Source organism: Triticum aestivum, chromosome 4D (genome assembly GCF_018294505.1).
Source record: "Triticum aestivum cultivar Chinese Spring chromosome 4D, IWGSC CS RefSeq v2.1, whole genome shotgun sequence".
Classification (NCBI taxonomy): Eukaryota; Viridiplantae; Streptophyta; class Magnoliopsida; order Poales; family Poaceae; genus Triticum; species Triticum aestivum.
In genome coordinates this window covers 460,173,732-460,196,371 of record NC_057805.1, presented here as the reverse complement: position 1 = coordinate 460,196,371, position 22,640 = coordinate 460,173,732, and positions in this window count along the sequence as shown.

Genomic DNA, 22,640 nt, shown 5'->3' with positions numbered 1-22,640 from the left:
TATCTGACTGAGATTCAGATCTGATTGGTGACAGGATACCTCAGACTCAGGATGCCTGAGAAGAAAAGGTGCAACACAATTGACGAGGTGACATCATAAAATTCTTAGGAAATGAACTATGGAAGCAAGTTCCGAATCATGAGTTCATCATTTAACCAAGGAGAGGATGAGGAGATGGTTGATGGACTCAACGACAATTCATCGAGAATTCCCAAAAGATGGATTTCCACAATTATGTGAACAAGGAGATAACATTTGTCAAATCAAATGATATAATGAGGTATGCTCGAGGAAAACATACACAATTAAACATTGGTTGAAAGGTGTACCCAAAATATGGGCTGGGTTGCACAACCAACATCGGAATGGCGATTGAGCAACCAACACACTAAATTGGAATTATTGTACATTAACTCTGAAGCAATAGGGTAGCTAGAGATAATAAATTCGCACAACAGAGTTCACTCAACACGGGGACTAAGAAAAGAATGGTGATGGCGAGAAGCATCACTGAATTTTTAAGAGGTGGTGAAATTCTCACCACATTCTTGACATAAAAGATGGTAATACTCCAAGCTAATTAAGAACAAATGTTGGATAGCAAGGAACTCAAGGTATAACACAAAAAATGAACAAGTTTGTGTTGGAGGGGAGGCATTAAAGTGGTCGATGACAATACAAATCATCGAGGGCAAGGATGGTATTTCTCATCAAGAATTCAACTGATATTCTGGAAGAGCTCAGCATGCTGATGAGGTTCATGACACATTTGTCGAGAGATTTCAAGAAGATGTAATCGATAGGCGATGACATCAAGTTAAAGGAATGATGAAGCGAAAGGTTATTGGAACCATGGGTACGACACAAACTCAAAATCAAGCTTGTTGTTCAAGGTGAAATGATATGACGAGAAAGATCGACGTAAGCTTGGCTCATCGTCAAAAGTTGTGCTCCGGGAATAAGGACCAGGTAGCACAGTTTAAGCTTTAACATGACGATGATGATGTAGCCAATCAATTGGGAATGACATCAGCGAGTACAACTTGCAGGTAATAAGGATTACAAAGAGTAGTTGAACCGTAGAATGGACTCAATTCAGTTATCGGTGTTTCGAGTGACAAACAACTCAAAACCCGGAGAAAATTGGAATCATCGAGAAATAATAGTTGATGAAGAACTCACAAGAAGTTATGTAGTTCGGTGATATTCTCGAGATACCAGAGTGTAATACTCGACGGTAGAGCAGAGTAGACAGTGGACACGTGAAATGATCTGCAGAAGACAAGTACTTCATCTTGTCTGAGAAATGGAATCAAAGGAGAACAATCATGGTCGGAACCACGGTTGCAAAGGACCAAACATGGATACTAGATGAACCTATATCAAGGAAATAGTTATTATTACAAGAAGTTTCCATGATAGGATCTACATCGTGTCCATGGGCATGAACACAAGTTCAAGGTCGAATCCCACTTCTTCAATGTATAACCTTCCATTCACCTCTCGCTTTTTGAAAATGTCATTAGATGTTGAAAGTTTTACCTGGTGCAATACCAGATAAGTATGACCCGTGAAATCTTTCGGGTTCACACAGATTAAGGAAGGCATAGGTTCAACCCATCAGGGCATCGTAGAAACATCTTCAGGAGTAAATAATACAAGCTCAAAAGTAGAGCATAGTTGACAAGGCAAATGATACAATTTACCAAAGGCATTATGTATCAAGGGAAGAACTCAAGGTTTTGAGATTATGTGGGAACGGTCGGATAATAATCTACCAAACGATCTGGCGGGCCGCCAAGAATCTGATGTGAGCATATATGTTCAACCAGAAGAAGAAATAATGCAAAAGGCATCGGATTATAGAAATATCTTGATAATTCAAGAGCTTAAATACAAGGAATTATGATTTCCAAATTGGGGGATTAGAAGCAGATGCTCTGATCAAAAGATAAGTAAGTCGAATAGACTTAGAGGCACAAACGGTGGCAATTCGATTGGTCGACAACCAGCTCATGTTCAAAATGACGTTCGAGCCGGAAGGATAATTTTCAAGGAATACAGATGAATTGTGCATTCACACACATGCTGAATCAATAGGATCAGAATGTCGATCACAAAGTATTTGAATGAATATTGCTTGACATATGGAAGTAACCATTATGCAAGCAGGTAAAGAAGATCAAGAGCAATAGGATACTGAGGATTTTCGGAAGATCGAATGGTATTTCGAAGTCTTTTGCGAAACACATGAACAACTGGGAATGAGCGGATACTCGATAAGTGCGAGGAATTATCCATAGGGGTATTCATGCGGCAAGGATCTATAAGGCAGTGGCTCAAGAGGTTCTTAAAAGTCAAAGAATAATTCGATGCAACTTGTAATAACAAGGGCAACTGGGGATGAAAGTAAGAAGAACAGGTGTATGTATTTATCCATAGGGATGTATCGGTGGTAGGGGAATGCAAAAGCGACGGGCATAGAGTCTCGAGAGAACATCAGATAGTATCTTCGGAATCTTCCGATGCAGCAGGCGATCCTCTGCAATAAGGGGCTCTCCGGGTGGATGCGATCACGAGATCCTAATGTCAGAGTTAGCAAATTCATTTAACCCGAATAGTAGAGAGATCAGAGTCCCAGAGTATAGACGAGGAATAAAAGATGCTAATACCACCCAATGGCGACGTGGGCCCATGGGCCGCACAGCCATGTTAATAAAAACTTTTTCAATGACTAGACTCAACTTCGGCCAAGGAATTGGAAAGGGGGATTCCTACAGGCAGTCGGCTCTGATACCAACTTGTGATGCCCCCGATTCAATCGTACACTAATCATACACGCAAACGTGTACGATCAAGATCAGGGACTCACGGGAAGATATCACAACACAACTCTAAAAATAAAATAAGTCATACAAGCATCATAATACAAGCCAGGGGCCTCGAGGGCTCGAATACAAGTGCTCGATCATAGACGAGTCAGTGGAAGCAACAATATCTGAGTACAAACATAAGTTAAACAAGTTGCCATAAGATGGCTAGCACAAACTGGGATACAGATCGAAAGAGGCGTAGGCCTCCTGCCTGGGATCCTCCTAAACTACTCCTGGTCGTCGTCAGCGGCCTGCACGTAGTAGTAGGCACCTCCGGTGTAGTAGGAGTCGTCGTCAATGGTGGCGTCTGGCTCCTAGGCTCCAGCATCTGGTTGCGACAACCAGGTAGAATGGAAAGGGGGAAAAGAGGGAGAAAAGAAACCGTGAGTACTCATCCAAAGTACTCGCAAGCAAGGATCTACACTACATATGCATGGGTATCTATGTAAAGGGGCAATATCGGTGGACTGAACTGCAGAAAGCCAGAATAAGAGGGGGATAGCTAGTCCTGTCGAAGACTACGCTTCTGGTATCCTCCATCTTGCAGCATGTAGAAGAGAGTAGATGGTAAGTTCACCAAGTATCATCGCATAGCATAATCCTACCCGGCGATCCTCCCCTCGTCGCCCTGTGTGAGAGCGATCACCGGGTTATATCTGTCACTTGGAAGGGTGTGTTTTATTAAGTATCCGGTTCTAGTTGTCATAAGGTCAAGGTACAACTCCAAGTCGTCCTGTTACCGAGGGACACGGCTATTCGAATAGATAAACTTCAATGCAGGGGTGCACCACATTACCCAACACGCTCGATCCCATTTGGCCGGACACACTTTCCTGGGTCATGCCCGGCCTCGGAAGATCAACATGTCGCAGCCCTACCTAGGCACAATAGAGAGGTCAGCACGCCGGTCTAAATCCTATGGCGCAGGGGTCTGGGCCCATCGCCCATTGCACACCTGCATGTTGCGAGGGCGGCCGGAAGCAGACCTAGCCTAGCAGGCGTTCCAGTCCAATCTGGCACGCGCCGCTCAGTCGCTGACGTCAAGAAGGCTTTGGCTGATTCCACGACGTCGAGTGCCCATAACTGTTCCCACGTAGTTGGTTAGTGCGTATAGGCCAGTGGCCAGACTCAGGTCAAATACCAAGATCTCGCTAAGAGTGTTAATTTAAGTATCCACGAACGCCGACCAGGGCCAGGCCAATCTCTCTCCTAGGTGGTCTCAACCTGCCCTGTCGCTCCGCCACAAAATAACAGTCGGGGGCCGTCGGGAACCCAGGCCCACCTCTACCGGGATGGAGCCACCTGCCCCTTCAGCCCCCATCTACGAACAATATCATAAGTAATGTAACAGTATAAAGTATATAGCATATGCCCGTGATCACCTCCCGAAGTGATCACGGCCCAGTAGTATAGCATGGCCGACGGACAAGAGTGTAGGGCCACTGATGGAATACTAGCATCCTATACTAAGCATTTAGGATTGCAGGTAAGGGTAACAACTGTAGCAACAATGACAGGCTATGGAGCAGAATAGGATTAACCGAAAGCAGTAACATGCTACACTACTCTAATGCAAGCAGTAGAGAGAAGGAATAGGCGATATCTGGTGATCAAGGGGGGGGGCTTGCCTAGTTGCTCTGGCGAGAAGGAGGGGTCGTCAACACCGTAGTCGTACTGGGTAGCAGCGGCGTCGGTCTCGGGGTCTACCGGAGAAGAAGAGGGGGAAGAAATAGTAAATACGGAGCAAACAAAGCATCACACAAAATATAACAAGGCAATACGCGGTGCCAGGGTAATCTAACGCGGGGATAGGTGATACCGGCGAAGGGGGAAAACATCCGGGAAAGTATCCCCTATGTTTCTTGTTTTCGGACAGATAAACCGAGGGGAATGCTTGTTTGCTATGCTAGGTATGTGTGGCAGACGAATGGGCTGCATATTCGGATTCGTCTCGCCGTTCTGAGCAACTTTCATGTAAAAAGTTTTTTCATCCAAGTTACGGTTTATTTTATATGATTTTTTAAAGTTTATTCATTTTCTAAAATTATTATTAATTCAAATTTGATAGGCAAAAATGCTATGGGTACCCAGCCCTGTGTACACAGAATGTACACGGAGGCTGACATGTGGGCCAGGGGACCCAGTTGACCAGTCAAAGTTTGACTGGTCAACAGAGGTTGGGGCCCCCTGTCATTGACTAACTAGTAAACTAAAAAAATTAGTTAGACTAAGCAGTTAACAGGTTAATTAACAGGATTAATTAGGTTAATTAATTCATTTGGTTAATTAATTAACTAATTATTTTAATTATTATATCTTAGCATTTATTTATTTTTCGTTTTCGGGTGGACCCCGCGTGTCATTGGCCAGGGGCCTTAGCGGGTGCCTGGAGCGTAACCCGAACGGGCGACGGGCGTGCGGCGCCAGGCGCCAGATGGGGCGGACCCAGGCACGCGGGCAACGGCCGCCGGGGCGCGGCGGGGTGCTGGAGTTGGCCGCTGGCGCGGCGGTGGCCTCCGGGGCCAGAGGCGGAGGCGAGGCACGGGATGACGGTGCCAACACCCGGAGCGGAGTGGCACCAGGGGTGGCAGCGGCAGCCACAGACGGCGAGGCGAGCGGCGACGCGGTAGGGGGGAAGCAGCAGTGGGCAGTGAAGCGCGAGAGCAGGCAGGAGCGGCGGTCGACGGTGGGTGCGGCCGGCAGCAGCGGACCGAGGCGACAGGAGCTACGGGTGCGCGTGCGCACGACGGTTGCGGCCAAGGAAGCGGGGCCGTGTCACGGCGGGAGCCGGGGCTGGCGGGCGACGCGAGTGCGGCGCTGGAGTGGAGCGAGACGCGAGGCAGGGACGGCAGCGGGCGGTGCGGCGCAAGCGGGAGCCGAGCTGCGGCGCGGGCAGAAGCGGGTGGCGTGAGCGCCGCGCGTGCGACGACGGTGAGCAGGGGAGCAACGGGCACCGGCTGTAGCAGCATGCGGCCTTAGGCGGCAGTAGCTGCGAGAAGCAGCAGCAGTGGCCAACTGTGGCAAGCAGCAGGCGTGGCGACCACGGGCGACGACGGTCAGGGAGCGAACGGAACGGACAGGGCTCAGGCGCGACAGTGGTGGCGTCCTACGGCAACGGGAAGAAAGAAAAGGGAAAAGGGGGAATGGACGGCGGCTCACAGCGGTGCCGCAGATCGACGACGACGTCGCGGTGGCCGGGGCAGAGAAGAACAAAGATGGCGAGGTGTACGGGGCATCTCCACCGATCTGCTGCAGGGGGGAGACGAGGTTGACGAAGGCGGCCCTCCTAGCGCGGTCCTGGCCGCCGGGGAGGCCGTTGGCCACGGTGACGACGACGACGCAGCCGTGGCAGTGCTTGGACGAGCTCACGGCGACAGATCTAGGAGGAAGCGGGGAGAACTACGATAGGGAGTGGACGCGGGCGAACCCTAGGACGTCGTGGACGGCCTTATCCTCGCCAAGGAGGCACGGATGGCCGACGCGTGGCGGTCCTCGCCATGGACGGGCGCTCTGCATCCACGGTGCTTGGGTGAACAAGAGGAGGAAGGGGGTCTCCTGGTGGGCTGGGTCGTTTGGCTGGGCCACTAGGCCATCTAGGCCAAGGCCCAGCAGGGAGAGGGGGAGGCTTCTTTCTACTTTATTTTTGTTTTGTTTTGTTTTTCATTTGTTTAAGTTATTTATTATCTGTTCTTATTTTATTTTAATTTTATAAAACATCAGCCTAGTCCCTATATTAATGTTTTAGTTTACTCTACTGCCACAAAGTGTTTGGTACACAATCGAAATAGTTTACATTTTTACTATTCTTAAAAAGGGCATTTAATTAATTGTTTTACCGTTGTTTTACTTATTTTAGGACCTTTAAACACTTTGTCAAATGTTGGCTCCTTCACCAATATTGACTATGAATTATTTTCCACCTCTTGAACACTTTAGTTTTCATGTTTGAGAATTTTATTAATTCACTTATAAGTTGAATTTGAAATTGAATTGTGTTTGAATGAAAGCAAGATTAGCAACAGTAATTGCGATGACTTGGCACCATTAACATGGGATTACTGTAGCCTAATTATCCAGTCGTCACAATCCAATAAGTCACCGATCCAATGCCTACGAATTTACCTTATATTGTTCTTGCTAAGTTATTACTATTATCATCACTGTTACACTTGCTACAAAATTATTGTTATCACTGTTACCGTTACCGTTGCTACTGCTACTATTATCAAAACTATCATATTACTTTGCTACTGATTACTTGCTGCAGATAATTAATATCCAGGTGTGGTTGAATTGACAACTTAGCTGCTAATACCTTCAAATATTCTTTGGCTCCCCTTGTGCCGAATCTATAAATTTGGGTTGAATACTCTACCCTCGAAAACTGTTGTGATCCCCTATACTTGTGGATTATCAAGACCTTTTCCTGGCGCCATTGACGGGGAGCGTAGCTATATTTGGTGAGTCACTTGGGATTACTATCAATTTATCACTATGAAGAACCTGAAGGATTCCAAGACCAAGATATTTCCCTCAAAGATGAGGGGAGGTAAGGAACTGTCATCCAGTTCTGCTTTAGATTCACCTTCTGTTATAAGTAAACTTGCAACACCACCACGTGCTATCAATTCTAATATGTCGCAAGTTATTGATGATGCTACTTCTACTATGGATAATGCTTATGATGATGCTAGTACCTTGCTTGATAATGATGGTGTGCCACTTGGTGATTTTCTTGATGAACAAATTGCTAGAGTAATACAACATGGTGTTGTTGAATTTGATGATGAGCTTGAAACTGAATCTCCTGAAACACCTGCTAGAACTAGCCTTCCTAGATATGAATTGCCTAAGGTACCGGTAGGTTATGTTATGAATGAGGAGACAACTAGAGATATTCTTGCTTGTAAGGATAGAGATGATCTAGAGAAATTATTATGCAAGTATAAAGAAAAATCTCTGAATGCTAGAATGAAATGTGATCCTAAGTTTGCTACTTCACCTATATTTATTGATGATAAGGATTATGAATTCTCTGTCGACCCAGAGTTAATTACTCTGGTTGAATCTGATCCTTTTCATGGTTATGAAACTGAAACTGTTGTGGCACATCTTACTAAGTTGAATGATATAGCCACCCTTTTTACTCATAATGAGAAAACTTGCTATGACTTTATTCTCAAATTATTTCCTTTGTCATTAAAGGGTGATGCTAAAGTTTGGTACAATCTCTTGCTCCTGGTTGTGTGCGTAGTCCCCAGGATATGATTTATTACTTCTCTGAAAAATATTTTCCTGCTCATAAGAAACAAGCCGCCTTACAGGAAATATTTAACTTTGTGCAAATTAAAGAAGAGAGTCTCCCACAAGCTTGGGGGAGGCTTTGCCAGTTACTTAATGCTTTGCCTGATCATCCTCTTAAGAAAAATGAAATACTTGATATCTTCTATAATGGACTAACCGATGTTTCTAGGGACTTCCTAGATAGTTGTGCTGGTTGTGTTTTCAGGGAACAAACTGTTGGACAAGCGGAAGAATTATTGAATAACATGTTGAAAAATTATGATGATTGGACTCTTCCTGAACCACTGGTTAAACCGACTCCAAAGAGGAGGGGCATATTATATCTCAGTCCTGAAGATATGCAAGACGCAAAGAAATCTATGAAGGAAAAAGGTATTAAAGCTGAGGATGTTAAAAATTTACCTCCTATTGAAGAAATACATGGGCTTAATACACCACCACTGCCTAAGGTGGTAGAGGTAAATTCTTTAATGAAGTTCAACAATAATGACAATCCTCACAATATGCATCCTAGCCAATGCCTTTATGAGTTTGGAAACTACATTAGTAAACAAGATCACTTCAATGAAAATGTTATGAAACAATTGAAATATAATTATGATATGATTGCTCGCTTGAGTGACTTGTTATTTAGAATTTCAAATGATGATAGAGGTGTTGGAAAGCATGCTTCTATGGTACAAACCCACTTAGAACACGTTGCTAAATCTCAAAGAGAATTGCTTGATGAAATGAATAACAACATACATGACTTTGCTGTTAGAGTTGCAACTAGAGGAGGTAAAATGACTCAGGAACCACTTTATCCTGAGGGACACCCAAAAAGAATTGAACAAGATTCACAAAGAGTTAACACTGATGCACCTAGTCCTTCTAGAAAGAAAAAGAAAAATGATAGGACTTTGCATACTTCTAGTGAACTTGAAATAGAAAAACCTCATGATAATGATAATGATACTTCTATCTCTGATGCCGAAACTCAATCAGGTAATGAACATTCACCTAGTGATAATGAAAAAGATAATGATGAAGTTCATGAAGACTCTCAACCAAATGAAAAAGAACCAGATAATGATGTTGAGATAGAACCACATGTTGATCTTGATAACCTACAACCTAAGAATAAAAGGTATGATAAAAGAGACTTCGTTGCTAGAAAGTGTTGGGTAACGTAGTAATTTCAAAAAAATTCCTACGAACACGCAAGATCATGGTGATGCATAGCAACGAGAGGGGAGAGTGTTGTCCACGTACCCTCGTATACCGACAGCGGAAGCGTTATAACAACGCGGTTGATGTAGTCGTACGTCTTCACGATCCGACCGATCAAGTACCGAACGTACGTCACCTCCGAGTTCTGCACACGTTCAACTCGATGACGTACCTCGAACTCCGATCCAGCCGAGTGTTGAGGGAGAGTTTCGTCAGCACGACAGTGTGGTGACGATGATGATGTTCCACCGACGCAGGGCTTCGCCTAAGCTCCGCAACAGTATTATCGAGGTGTAATATGGTGGAGGGGGGCACCGCACACGGCTAAAATATCGTATATCAAGTGTGTTTAGAGGTGCCCCCCTGCCCCCGTATATAAAGGAGCAAGGGGGAGGCCGGCTGCCTTTGGGCGCGCCAAAGAGAGGGGGGAGTCCTCCTCCTAGTAGGAGTAGGACTCCCCTTTCCTAGTCCTACTAGGAAGAGAGGGGGGGGAGGAAAGAGAGGAAGAGGGAGAGGGAAAGAGGGCTGCGCCCCCCTCTCCTAGTCCAACTAGGATTCCTCCTTGGGAGGGGGCGCGCCACCTCCTGGCTGCCGCCCTCTCTCTCCCCTCAAGGCCCACTAAGGCCCAATACTTCCCCGGGGGGTTACGGTAACCCTCCGGCACTCCGGTTTTATCCGAAACTTCTCCGGAACACTTCCGGTGCCCGAATATAGTCGTCCAATATATCAATCTTTATGTCTCGACCATTTCAAGACTCCTCGTCATGTCCGTGATCACATCCGGGACTCCGAACAACCTTCGGTACATCAAAACATATAAACTCATAATGAAATTGTCATCGTAGCGTTAAGCGTGCGGACCCTACGGGTTCGAGAACTATGTAGACATGATCGAGACACCTCTCCAGTCAATAACCAATAGCGGAACCTGGATGCTCATATTGGTTCCCACATATTCTACGAAGATCTTTATCGGTCAAACCGCATATCAACATACGTTGTTCCCTTTGTCATCGGTATGTTACTTGCCCGAGATTCGATCGTCGGTATCTCGATACCTAGTTCAATCTCGTTACCGGCAAGTCTCTTTACTCGTTCCGTAATACATCATCCCGCAACTAACTCATTAGTCACATTGCTTGCAAGGCTTATAGTGATGTGCATTACCGAGTGGGCCCAGAGATACCTCTCCGACAATCGGAGTGACAAATCCTAATCTCGAAATACGCCAACCCAACAAGTACCTTTGGAGCCACCTGTAGAGCACCTTTATAATCACCCAGTTACGTTGTGACGTTTGGTAGCACACAAAGTGTTCCTCCGGTAAACGGGAGTTGCATAATCTCATAGTCATAGGAACATGTATAAGTCGTGAAGAAAGCAATAGCAGTATACTAAACGATCGAGTGCTAAGCTAACGGAATGGGTCAAGTCAATCACGTCATTCTCCAATGAGGTGATCCCGTTAATCAAATGACAACTCATGTCTATGGCTAGGAAACATAACCATCTTTGATTAACGAGCTAGTCAATTAGAGGCATACTAGTGACACTCTGTTTGTCTATGTATTCACACATGTATTATGTTTCCGGTTAATACAATTCTAGCATGAATAATAAAATTTATCATGATATAAGGAAATAAATAATACTTTATTATTGCCTCTAGGGCATATTTCCTTCAGAAAGCACGGTAAAGAAAGAGAACCGTGGGTTCAAAAACCTATGCCTTTTCCACCCAAGTCAACTAAAAAGAAAGATGATGAAGAATTTGAACGCTTTGCTGAAATGCTGAGGCCAGTCTTTTTGCCTACTCGCTTGACCGATATCTTGAAAATGCCTCCTTATGCAAAGTACATGAAAGACATCATCACAAATAAGAGAAAAATACCAGAAGCTGAAATCTCCACTATTCTTGCTAATTATACATTTAAAGATGGAGTGCCTAAAAAACTTGGAGATCCGGGAATACCAACTATACCTTGCTCCATCAAAAAGAATTATGTGAAAACTGCTTTGTGTGATTTAGGAGCTGGTGTTAGTGTTATGCCTTTCTCTTTATATAAAAGACTTGATTTGAATAAACTCACACCTACTGAAATATCTTTGCAAATGGCTGACAAATCAATTTCCATACCTATCAGTATCTGTGAGGATGTGCCCGTTGTTGTTGCTAATTTTACTATTTTGGCTGACTTTGTTATACTTGAGATGCCCTAGGACGACAACATGTCGATTATCTTTGCTAGACCCTTCTTGAATACTGCAGGGGTTGTTACTGATTGCAATAAAAGCAAGGTCACTTTTCATATCAATGGTAATGAGCATACGACACTTTCCGAAGAAACAATTCCAAGTGAATGGTATTAATGTTATTGAAAAATCTCCGACAACCACTATTGGAAGTTTTCAAATACCTCTATCTACTATTAAAAGGAATATGAAATGCTTATTGTTGGGGACATTCATGTCCCCATTGAGGTAACTTAGTGATTTATGAAAGTTCTTCGGTTTCATGCTAATCGAAAGTGGTTGTTAATAAGACCTGATCAACCTTATTAATGGATCATTTTAGCGGTATGAAGTTGATGAATTTAGTAAGCACTACCTTCTGTCCCTACTTTTTGTTTTCTGTTTTTATTAGTTAAATAAAATAAAATGCCATGTTTTGTCTGTTTTCTGAATTTCCCGTGTAATAAAAAAATGACCCAAAAATAAAAGTTCTCAGAATGCCCTGAAAATTTAATATGATTTTTTTTAATATTTCTGAATTTCTGGTGCAAATAATATTAGAGGGAGGTGCACCAGGTGGGCACAACCCATCTGGGCATGCCGGGACCCTCAGGCGTGCTCTGGTGGGTTGTCGTCCCCACGTGGGCCCCCTCACTTACCCCTTCACACCACATCATCACTCACCTCCAGAAAAAATCTCCATTGCTCTCTCTCCCGTGTTCTTTCTCTCAAACCCGCGGATTTCGATCTCTTTGCTCGAAGCTCCATTTCCGAAACTGTTTCGGCGGATTGTTGCTTTGTATGTGACTCCACCGTTTCTCCAATTAGTTTTTGTTTTAGTGGTTTATATTTTGAATAATTAGCTACTCTTGGTGCTGTTGTAGATGAGCTTGCATGTTGAATTCTTAGAGTTCTAAGTAGTTTGAATGCTTGTTATGGCCTCTATGCATCCCTATGAGTAGTTCCTATCAATTTATTGAAGTTTTGTTGACAAATTTTTGTCACCCAAAATTTTTCAGAAAATTGTACGCGAACATGATGAACCTATTTGGAAGGAGTTCTTCGAGGAGGAGATCCTCGGGGGCATCTTCTAGTGACAGCTCCGCTCGCCAGTCATATGTTGAACCAAGTGAAAGTTCTACTCGAGATGCCGCCACCAAAACATGCTTATGGCCTTGCGATGAGTATATGATGCGTGTGGGTATTAAAGAGGAATTTGAGCAATATGTTCACAATGCCAGTCTCGTTTCCTACCTTTCAGATAAGTGCGAACAACGGCACCTTCTCACTGAATCATTTGTCAAAGGATTTAAATTCCTTCCCCGTGAGTCTAGGGTGTCGTTTATGCTTTATGATAATCCATATACCATATCACTAGAGAATTTTGCTTACCACTGCAAACTCCCGTTCTGGGATTCGCTTGACGACCCGCCAAGGGCTGAGTATCAAACATTCTTGACTAGTCTTTGCTGCGGTGAGATGAGGGGAGTGACACAAGGTAGAATAAAGAGCATTCATTTTCCTGCAATTCAGTACTTTGCATTATTTAATGGGAAATGCATAGTAGGCAAGCAAGACTGTGGTACACTTTGTGCGCCATACTTGAGCCTCATATGCACCGCTCTCACCGGTGAAAGGAATTATAACCTTGGAGCAATTGTTGCACGCAGACTTCAGCACAACACTAACAGTGGCTATTTCTATGGTGGAATATATGCCATGCGTTTAGCATGAGGGCTAGGTGTTTCACCTTTGCCCTTTGATCCTATCCTACCCACGCAGTATTTAGATTTTGACACCTTAAAAGACCATAAGATCCTTAAAGGAAAGATTGACAACTTCACTTACAATCTAATGTTTAACCAAAAATCTGTTGTGCAGACATATTTGCCTGTGCCTGCTCTTTTTGACTACCACAACAAAGGAAGATATTTTGTTCTTGAGAGCGAGGCCCGAGCTCACAACGCAGCAGTGGAGGCAGCATAGCAGGCCGAGGCATCCGCACCTAGAGCCTCTGTAAGCTACCACGCCAACTACTATCCAGGCTGTTGATCGACTACCAAGTTAGGCTAAAAGCCTGGGGGAGTACGTGTTCTCACCGACATTACATTCATGTCCACTTATTTTCGTTTGTCGGTGTTCACACTTTTTCATTGTATCATCCATGCTTAGATTTATTTTCTTGCCTTCTTGAGTTTGAAAAACTTTAGAAAAACCAAAAAAAATTAGTTGTAGTTAGTTTACTTTCTATGCATGCTTAGTAGTAACATTAAAAATAAAACCCAAAAAGATTTCCTTGTTCTTCTTTTGCTTGTTGGGAGCTTTCCCGTGTAAATAGTTTTTCTGGTTTTTTTGCTTTTCCCTTTTATTTCCTTGTTCAAGAAAACCAAAAACTCCAAAAATATTTCAGTGTGTTTCTCTGAATTTCTTCTCTTTTTATTCGAGTTGTACCGAGGAGAAGACCACGATGAAAATGTTGAGTGGCTCTCATATGAATAATTGTTGAACTAATAAAGAGCCCATTTTACCTTGTCTTCTCCTATTGAATCTAATGTTTTGCAGGTTCCAACTTAGTCCACGGCACTCTTGCACAATTATTATTTTCATATCGTTCGGTCGTGCAAGTGAAAGGCAACAATGACGTTGATGAACTGGACGTGGCAAAGAGAAACTGGTATGAACTCGACTTGTTCTGTTTGTGTAAATATGTTTAACCTAGTATCCATGATTCAGCCCATTATGATTAAACATGTTGGCAACGACAATTAGAGATTATAGTTTCTCATGCCATGCATAAGTAGCTAGGAGTGGATAATGATTTATCTTGGATATCAACATTGCGTTAATATGATTGTGATGTAGTATGATGATATGGTATCTTCCTCTGAATGTTCGAGTGGCTTGACTTGGCACATGTTCAAGCATGTAGTTGAATCAAAACCAACATAGCCTCTATGATATTTATGTTCATGGTGTTCTTATCTTACTCATGCTAGTGTCCAATGTTACTTATGCATAATGCATGGTTATGACCGTTGTTGCTCTCTAGTTGGCCGCTTCTCAATCTAATTGCTAGCCTTCGCCTGTACTAAGTGGGAATTCTACTTGTACATCAAAAACCTTGAACCCAAAAGTTATTGCAGATGAGTCCACCATACCTACCTATATGCGGTATTAGCCTGCCGTCCTAAGTAAATTTGCATGTGCCACCTCTAAAAACTTCTAAATAAATATCCTTTTTGTGTGCCTAGATCGTTCATGGAATGACAGGAGGTAGTCGGTATCTTCCATGCTAAGCGGGTTATTATCAGGTCGCGTGTTTATTCACTCGCCATCGTACGAGAAAAGGGCGGTAATAGGGATGCCCAGTCCCAAACTGCAAATTGAAAAGGTGTTATACTCTCAAATAATCAAACAAAAACTCCCAATGGAGTCAAAACCTTTACTTTTATCGCTTGGGAACCGCCACTAGCATGCTTAGCATGGAAGATATTGATAACTGATGGTCGTGAAGTAAATGAGAAGGGTGCATGTCTCAAAATATCATTTACCGCTGTTTTAAAAACTTGAGCTCTGGCACCTGTGCAAATCACTGCTTCCCTCTGCGAAGGGACTAATTATTTACTATTATGGTGTGTCATCACCTTCTAAAACAAGCGCTAGAACCTGAGAGCACAGCTGTCATGACTTATGCATTGTGTGTAGCTGATGTTGGGTGCATCATGACTGGATCTTTTCTACCATGAATTATAATGTTTAGTCGCTGCTTGAACTTTGGAGGTGCTCTGCATTTATGTTCTGCGGTCTCAGAAAGGGCTAGCGAGATACCACTATTATCATATTATATCATGGTTGTTTTGACAACGTGTTGCCGTTTGAGATATCTTATTATTGCTCGCTAGCTGATTATGTCATTGATATGAGTCATTATAATCTTTAAGAGTTATTATCGGCATGGTTTGTTATAATGTGGCTGAAAACCTGGGTGCTGTTTAAGCTTATTTATGCAAACAAGAGCAAAAGAGTTCGTAAAAGTTTTTATTTTTCACTTTCAGTTTATCAACTGAATTGCTTGAGGACAAGCAAAGGTTTAAGCTTGGGGGAGTTGATACGTCTCCAACATATCTACTTTTCCTAATGCTTTTCCTCTTGTTTTGGACTCTAATTTGCATGATTTTAATGAAACTGACCCCGGGCTGACGCTATTTTCAGCAGAACTACCATGGTGTTGTTTTTGTGCAGATAAAAGTTCTCGGAATGGAACGAAACTTTGCGAGGATTTTTTATATCAAATAAGAGAATTTCTGGAGCCAAGACCTAATGAAGGGGGGCATATGGGTGGGCACAACCCACCAGGGCGCGCCCCCTCACCAGGTGCGCCCAGGTGGGTTGTCCCCACCTGGTGGCCCTGCAGACCCTGAAACCGACGCTATAAAATCCTCTTTTTCCACAAAAAAATCAGGGAGAAAGAATTATCCGCAAGATGGAGCTGCCGCCAAACCCTTTTCTTCCTCGGGAGGGCAGATCTGGAGTCCGTTTGGGGCTTCGGAGAGGGGGATCTTCGTTCTTCGTCATCACCAACCCTTCTCCATCGCCAATTCCATGATGCTCCCCACCGGGAGTGAGTAATTCCTTCGTAGGTTCACTGGTCGGTGAGGAGTTGGATGAGATTCATCATGTAATCGAGTTAGTTTTGTTAGGGCTTGATCCCTAGTATCCACTATGTTCTAAGATTGATGTTGCTATGACTTTGCCATGCTTAATGCTTGTCACTTTGGGCCCGGGTGCCATCAACTCAGATCTGAACCGTTTATGTTATCACCATTATATCCTGTTCTAGATCTGATCTTGCAAGTTATAGTCACCTACTACGTGTTATGATCCGGTAACCCCAGAGTGACAATATCCGGGACTTCTTCCGGTGATTACCGTAGTTTGAGGAGTTCATGTATTCACTATGTGTTAATGCTTTGTTCCGGTTCTCTATTAAAAGGAGGCCTTAATATCCCTTAGTTTCCACTAGGGACCCCGCTGCCATGGGAGGGTAGGATAAAAGATGTCATGCAAGTTCTTTTAATAAAGCACGTATGACTATATACGGAATACATGCCTATATTATATTTACGAACTGGAGCTAGTGCCGTATCGCCCTAGGTTATAACTGTCTCATGATGAATATCATCCAACAAGTTACCGATCCAATGCCTACGAATTTATCCTATATTGTTCTTGCTAAGTTACTACTGCTATCATCACTGTTACACTTGCTACAAAATTACTGCTATCACTATTACCATTACTGTTGTTGTTGTCACTACTATCAAAACTATCATATTACTGTGCTACTGATCGCTTTGCTGCAGATAATTAATCTCTATGCGTGGTTGAATTGACAACTCAGCTGCTAATACCTTCAAATATTCTTTGGCTCCCCTTGTGTCGAATCTATAAATTGGGGTTGAATATCTCTATCCTCGAAAACTGTTGTGATCCTCTATACTTGTGGGTTATCAAACAACTACTCGCAACCCGATGTGTAAAAGGGGTTGTCAATCCCTTTTAGGTAGCGGCGCCTCAAGATAGGCAAACGGACGTGAGATAAAATTGTAGTAACTTGATAGATCGAACGCCAAATAAAATAAATAAGAATAAAAAGCAGCAAGGTATTTTTGTATTTTTGGTTTAATAGATCTGAAAATAGAAGCAAAGGGAAATAGTTCGCAAAGGCAAATAATATGAGAAAGAGCCCGGGGGGCCGTAGGTTTCACTAGTGGCTTCTCTCCAGAAAAAATAGCAAACGGTGGGTGAACAAATTACTGTTGGGCAATTGATAGAACTTCAAATAATCATGACGATATCTAGGCAATGATCATTATATAGGCATCACGTCCAAGATTAGTAGACCGACTCTTGCCTGCATCTACTACTATTACTCCACACATCGACCGCTATCCAGCATACATCTAGTGTATTAAGTTCATGGAGAAACGGAGTAATGCAATAAGAACGATGACATGATGTAGACAAGATCTATCTATGTAGAGATAGACCCTATCGTTTTATCCTTAGTAGCAAAGATACATACGTGTCGGTTCCCCTTCTGTCACTGGGATCAAGCACCGTAAGATCGAACCCACTACAAAGCACTTCTTCCCATTGCAAGATAAATAGATCAATTTGGCCAAACAAAACCCAAATATCAGAGAAGAATACGAGGCTATAAGCAATCACGGATAAAAGAGATCAAAGAAACTCAAATACTTTCATGGATATAAAAAGATAGATCTGATCATAAACTCAAAGTTCATCCGATCCCAACGAACACACCGCAAAAAGAGTTACATCATATGGATCTCCAAGAGACCATTGTATTGGCAATTTAGCAAGAGAGAGGAAGCCATCTAGCTACTAACTACAGACCCGAAGGTCTACAAAGAACTACTCACGCATCATCAGAGAGGCACCAATGGAGGTGGTGAACCCCATCCGTGATGGTGTCTATATTGGATCTTTGTGGTTCTGGACTCTGCGGCGGCTGGAATTGATTTTCGTCGACTCCCCTAGGGTTTTTGGAATATTGGGGTATTTATAGAGCAAAGAGGCGGTCCAGGGGGCACCCGAGGTGGGCACAACCCACTAGGGCGTGCCTAGGCCTCCTGGCGTGCCCTGGTGGGTTGTGCTCTCCTCGGAGCACCCCCCAGGCGTAGCCTTGGCCCATTAGGTGTCTTCTAGTCCAAAAAAATTCTCCGTAAAGTTTTGTTGCATTTGGACTCCGTTTGGTATTGATTTCCTGCAATGTAAACAACATGAAGAAAACAGCAACTGACACTTGGCACTATGTCAATAGGTTAGTACCAAAAAATGATATAAAATGACTATAAAATGATTATAAAACATCCAAGATTGAGGGGAACAAACCGACAATTTTTCTCCAAAATTAGGACAGTTGATCCAGCGTTGATGCTTTCCGACAAGTGGATAATGGCCGAGACCCGGCGAATCCAATGGGCGGTTGACTCATCCTCACGATGGATACAAGTATCTAGGTCAATAATTGATAGAGGCTGCTTACATGTGTCTTTGAAATTCGGAATGAAACGCGTCTTCAATTCAGTCCATGAGCTGATGGAATTAGGGGGCAATCCCTTTATCCAGGTGCAAGCTGGCCCATCCAACATCATGGTGAAATATTTGGCGCACACAGCATCATTAACATCCAACATCTCCATAGCCAGCTCATAGCTCTCATTCCAAGCCTCCGGAGGCTGATCAGTAGAGTAATTGGGGACCTTTCGAGGACCCTTGAAATCATTAGGCAGCCGCTCATCGCGAACAGCTGACGCTAGGCAAGGCACCCCTATTGTGCTAGAAGTCATCCCGGCTTCTACAGACGCTGAGGGATTACATTGGAGCTGTTGATGAGCCGCCAACTGAGCTGCCAGCTCTGCCTCTTGACGTGCCCTAGCTTGATCTATCAAAGCCTGAACATTGTTATCATCCTGCGGTAGGTCATGCCCACACGGTTGATTCCGATGCCGCTCGCTACTAGAAACCGCTGGTGACTCAACGCACCTGCTATAACTTCGACTCTGGCAAGGGGTCAAATGAATTCGATCATGACTATATGAGTAAGCCGCCTGCTGAGCTACTGCTGTTTGAAGAAGTTCCATAGCCTTCTAGGCTTCGATCGCTGCAGGAGACTCGCCTTCTACTGGAAAAGCCGCAAGCCGTGAAGCCGCGGCAATGATATTATCCATAGGATTGGAAAAATGACCCGGTGGTGTTAATACCTGCTGAGGCGGGGTTAAGTTCAAACGAGGCGGGTCTGTTACACGCGGTTGAGCCGTTGCCCTGGCCACGGGCGCCTCTGCGACCCGGGTTACGCCGGGCGGGTTACTTGTTCCAGCTCCAGGTGTATTGAAAAGATTCCTTGCCTCGAACTCCAGAGGCAGACGGGCCTGGTGCCTTCTTCGCATAACAGCGTTTGAAGCGTTCTGGTCCAGGTTAAGCTGGAAAGATTCTGCTTGGATCCGTTGCGACTCAACTTCCAACGCAGCTCGCTCTGTTACCATCCTAGCATTCTCAGCGTTAAGGTCCTCCTTAGCCTGAGCTATCTCATCCCGCAGCTTTGCAACTTCCACTTTATGTTGCGCTTGAGTCGCCGGGGTTACCTCCGCTGCTAACAGATTCGCCAGAGCCTCCAGGAGCTCAGATAAGACCTGAGCCGGCAGGAATGCAGAGCCGCTTGCCCAAGCCGTCGCAACAGCCATTGAACTAGTGGTCATAGCCGCAGCGTTTGATGAATTCATTAACTGTTGCGTGCCAGCCATGAAAATAGCAACCATGCTCGGCGTCTCATAGGAGTCCGGAATACTGTCGCCATCGGAACAGCCCCGAAGCCCGCCATCTTGCAGTTAATAGATCGATTCGGTTTCGCAGGTTGAGGACTCATCACCTAAGTAGATGGTTGTCTCTCCACCTGACATAGAACCTTCTTCGAAATCCGCCCCCTGAATAAAACCAACAAAAGCAAACTTCCTGGTGGGTTGAATCTTGGCGGGTCGTGCGCGTTGAACCGTCTCGATCACGTCGGTGCAGATGTCTGACTCAGGCTCTGACTCTCCGATCTTGCCAATGAAGAGGTGAATTCCGCCAAAGGGGACCCGGTACCCGTACTCGATTGAGTCGGCCTTGGGGCCCCAGCCCGCATCATCGATGTAAAGCTTGCCGTGGCAACTCTTAGTCATCCAGCCCATAGCGTATCCCTTGATCCCTTGGAAGCTGCCCTTCAAGAACACGAAACCACCGTGCTCGGGCCCCACGGTGGGCACCAACTGTCATGGATTTGTCACGACAGATGTCCTAGTAAAAGGACTTAGGTGTGGACCATCGCACTAGGTTAGCTTAAAGGGGTTGAACGGGACAAAGGACACAAAGAGTTTACCCAGGTTCGGCCCCTCTCAATGAGGTAAAAGCCTACGTCCCGCTTCTAGTTGTATTTCTTGAGTTTTGATTACAAGGGAGCGAATTCGCTTGACCTAGTCCTCGATTGTGTGTTTCTTGAGTTAACCCGCCACCGGGTCACCCCTTTATATACAGGTCGATGCCCGGCGGCTTACGGAGTCCCGGTCGGCTCACACAAACGTTACCGGCTCGTTTTCTAACTAAACCTGCCTTACAAAACAAGTCAACATATGGCGGCTCACACCTTTGGGCCTTGAGTCACCTTCGGGTCTTGGGCCTTTAACAAGCCTGCTTTTTGAACCGCCACCTCTATGTCCTCTTCTGACTTCCTAGGCCTTCTCACCTTAAGTCGCCAATGGTATGACCCATCACCTCCTGGGCGGGTCATACCTCGGAGTTATATCCTTAACAGATAAGCTGATCATAAATCCACAATTCAACGGATCTCGACAAACACACCAGAAAAGAGTATTACATCGTCCAAGAACATCGAGGAGAACATGGTATTGATAATCAAAGAGAGAGAAGAAGCCATCTGCTACTAGCTATGGACCCGTAGGTCTGTGGTAAACTACTCACACTTCATCGGAAGGGCAATAGAGTTGATGTAGAAGCCCTCCATGATCGAATCCCCCTCCGGTCCCTAGATGGGATCTCATGGGTATAGAAGGTTGCGGCGGTGGAAAAGTGTTTTCGTGGATGCCTCTGTTGGTTTGGGGATATATGGGAATATATAGTTGCAATAATTAGGTCAGGGAGTGCACGAGGGCCCCACAAGGGTGGGGGCGCCCTACCCACCTAGTATTGGAAATATGCTCTAGAGGCAATAATAAAATGGTTATTATTATATTTCCTTGGTCATGATAATTGTCTATTGTTCATGCTATAATTGTGTTATCCGGAAATCGTAATACATGTGTGAATACATAGACCACAACATGTCCCTAGTGAGCCTCTAGTTGACTAGCTCGTTGATCAACAGATAGTCATGGTTTCCTGACTATGGACATTGGATGTCATTGATAACGGGATCAAATCATTAGGAGAATGATGTGATGGACGAGACCCAATCCTAAGCATAGCACAAGATCGTGTAGTTCGTTTGCTAGAGCTTTTCCAAATGCCAAATATCATTTCCTTAGACCATGAGATTGTGCAACTCCTGGATACCATAGGAGTGCTTTGGGTGTGCCAAACGTCACAACGTAACTGGGTGGCTATAAAGGTGCACTACGGGTATCTCCGAAAGTGTCTGTTGGGTTGGCACGAATCGAGACTGGGATTTGTCACTCCGTATGACGGAGAGGTATCTCTGGGCCCACTCGGTAATGCATCATCATAATGAGCTCAATGTGACCAAGTGTTTGGTCACGGGATCATGCATTACGGTACGAGTAAAGTGACTTGCCGGTAACGAGATTGAACAAGGTATTGGGATACCGACGACCGAATCTCGGGCAAGTAACGTACCGATTGACAAAGGGAATTGTATACGGGATTGATTGAATCCTCGACATCGTGGTTCATCCGATGAGATCATCGTGGAACATGTGGGAGCCAACATGGGTATCCAGATCCCGCTATTGGTTATTGACCGGAGAGTCGTCTCGGTCATGTCTGCATGTCTCCCGAACCCGTAGGGTCTACACACTTAAGGTTCGGTGACGCTAGGGTTGTAGAGATACTAGTATGCGGTAACCCGAAAGTTTTTCGGAGTCCCGGATGAGATCCCGGACGTCACGAGGAGTTCCGGAATGGTCCGGAGGTGAAAAATTATATATGGGAAGTCCAGTTTCGGCCACCGGGAAGGTTTCGGGGGTCACCGGTATTGTACCGGGACCACCGGAAGGGCCCGGGGGTCCACAGGGTGGGGCCACCTATCCCGGAGGGCCCCATGGGCTGAAGTGGGAGGGGAACCGGCCCCTGGTGGGCTGGTGCGCCCCCCTTGGGCCTCCCACTGCGCCTAGGGTGGAAAACCCTAGGGGTGGGGGGCACCCCACTTGGCTTGGGGGGCAAGCCACCCCCTTGGCCGCCGCCCCCCCTTGGAGATTGCAT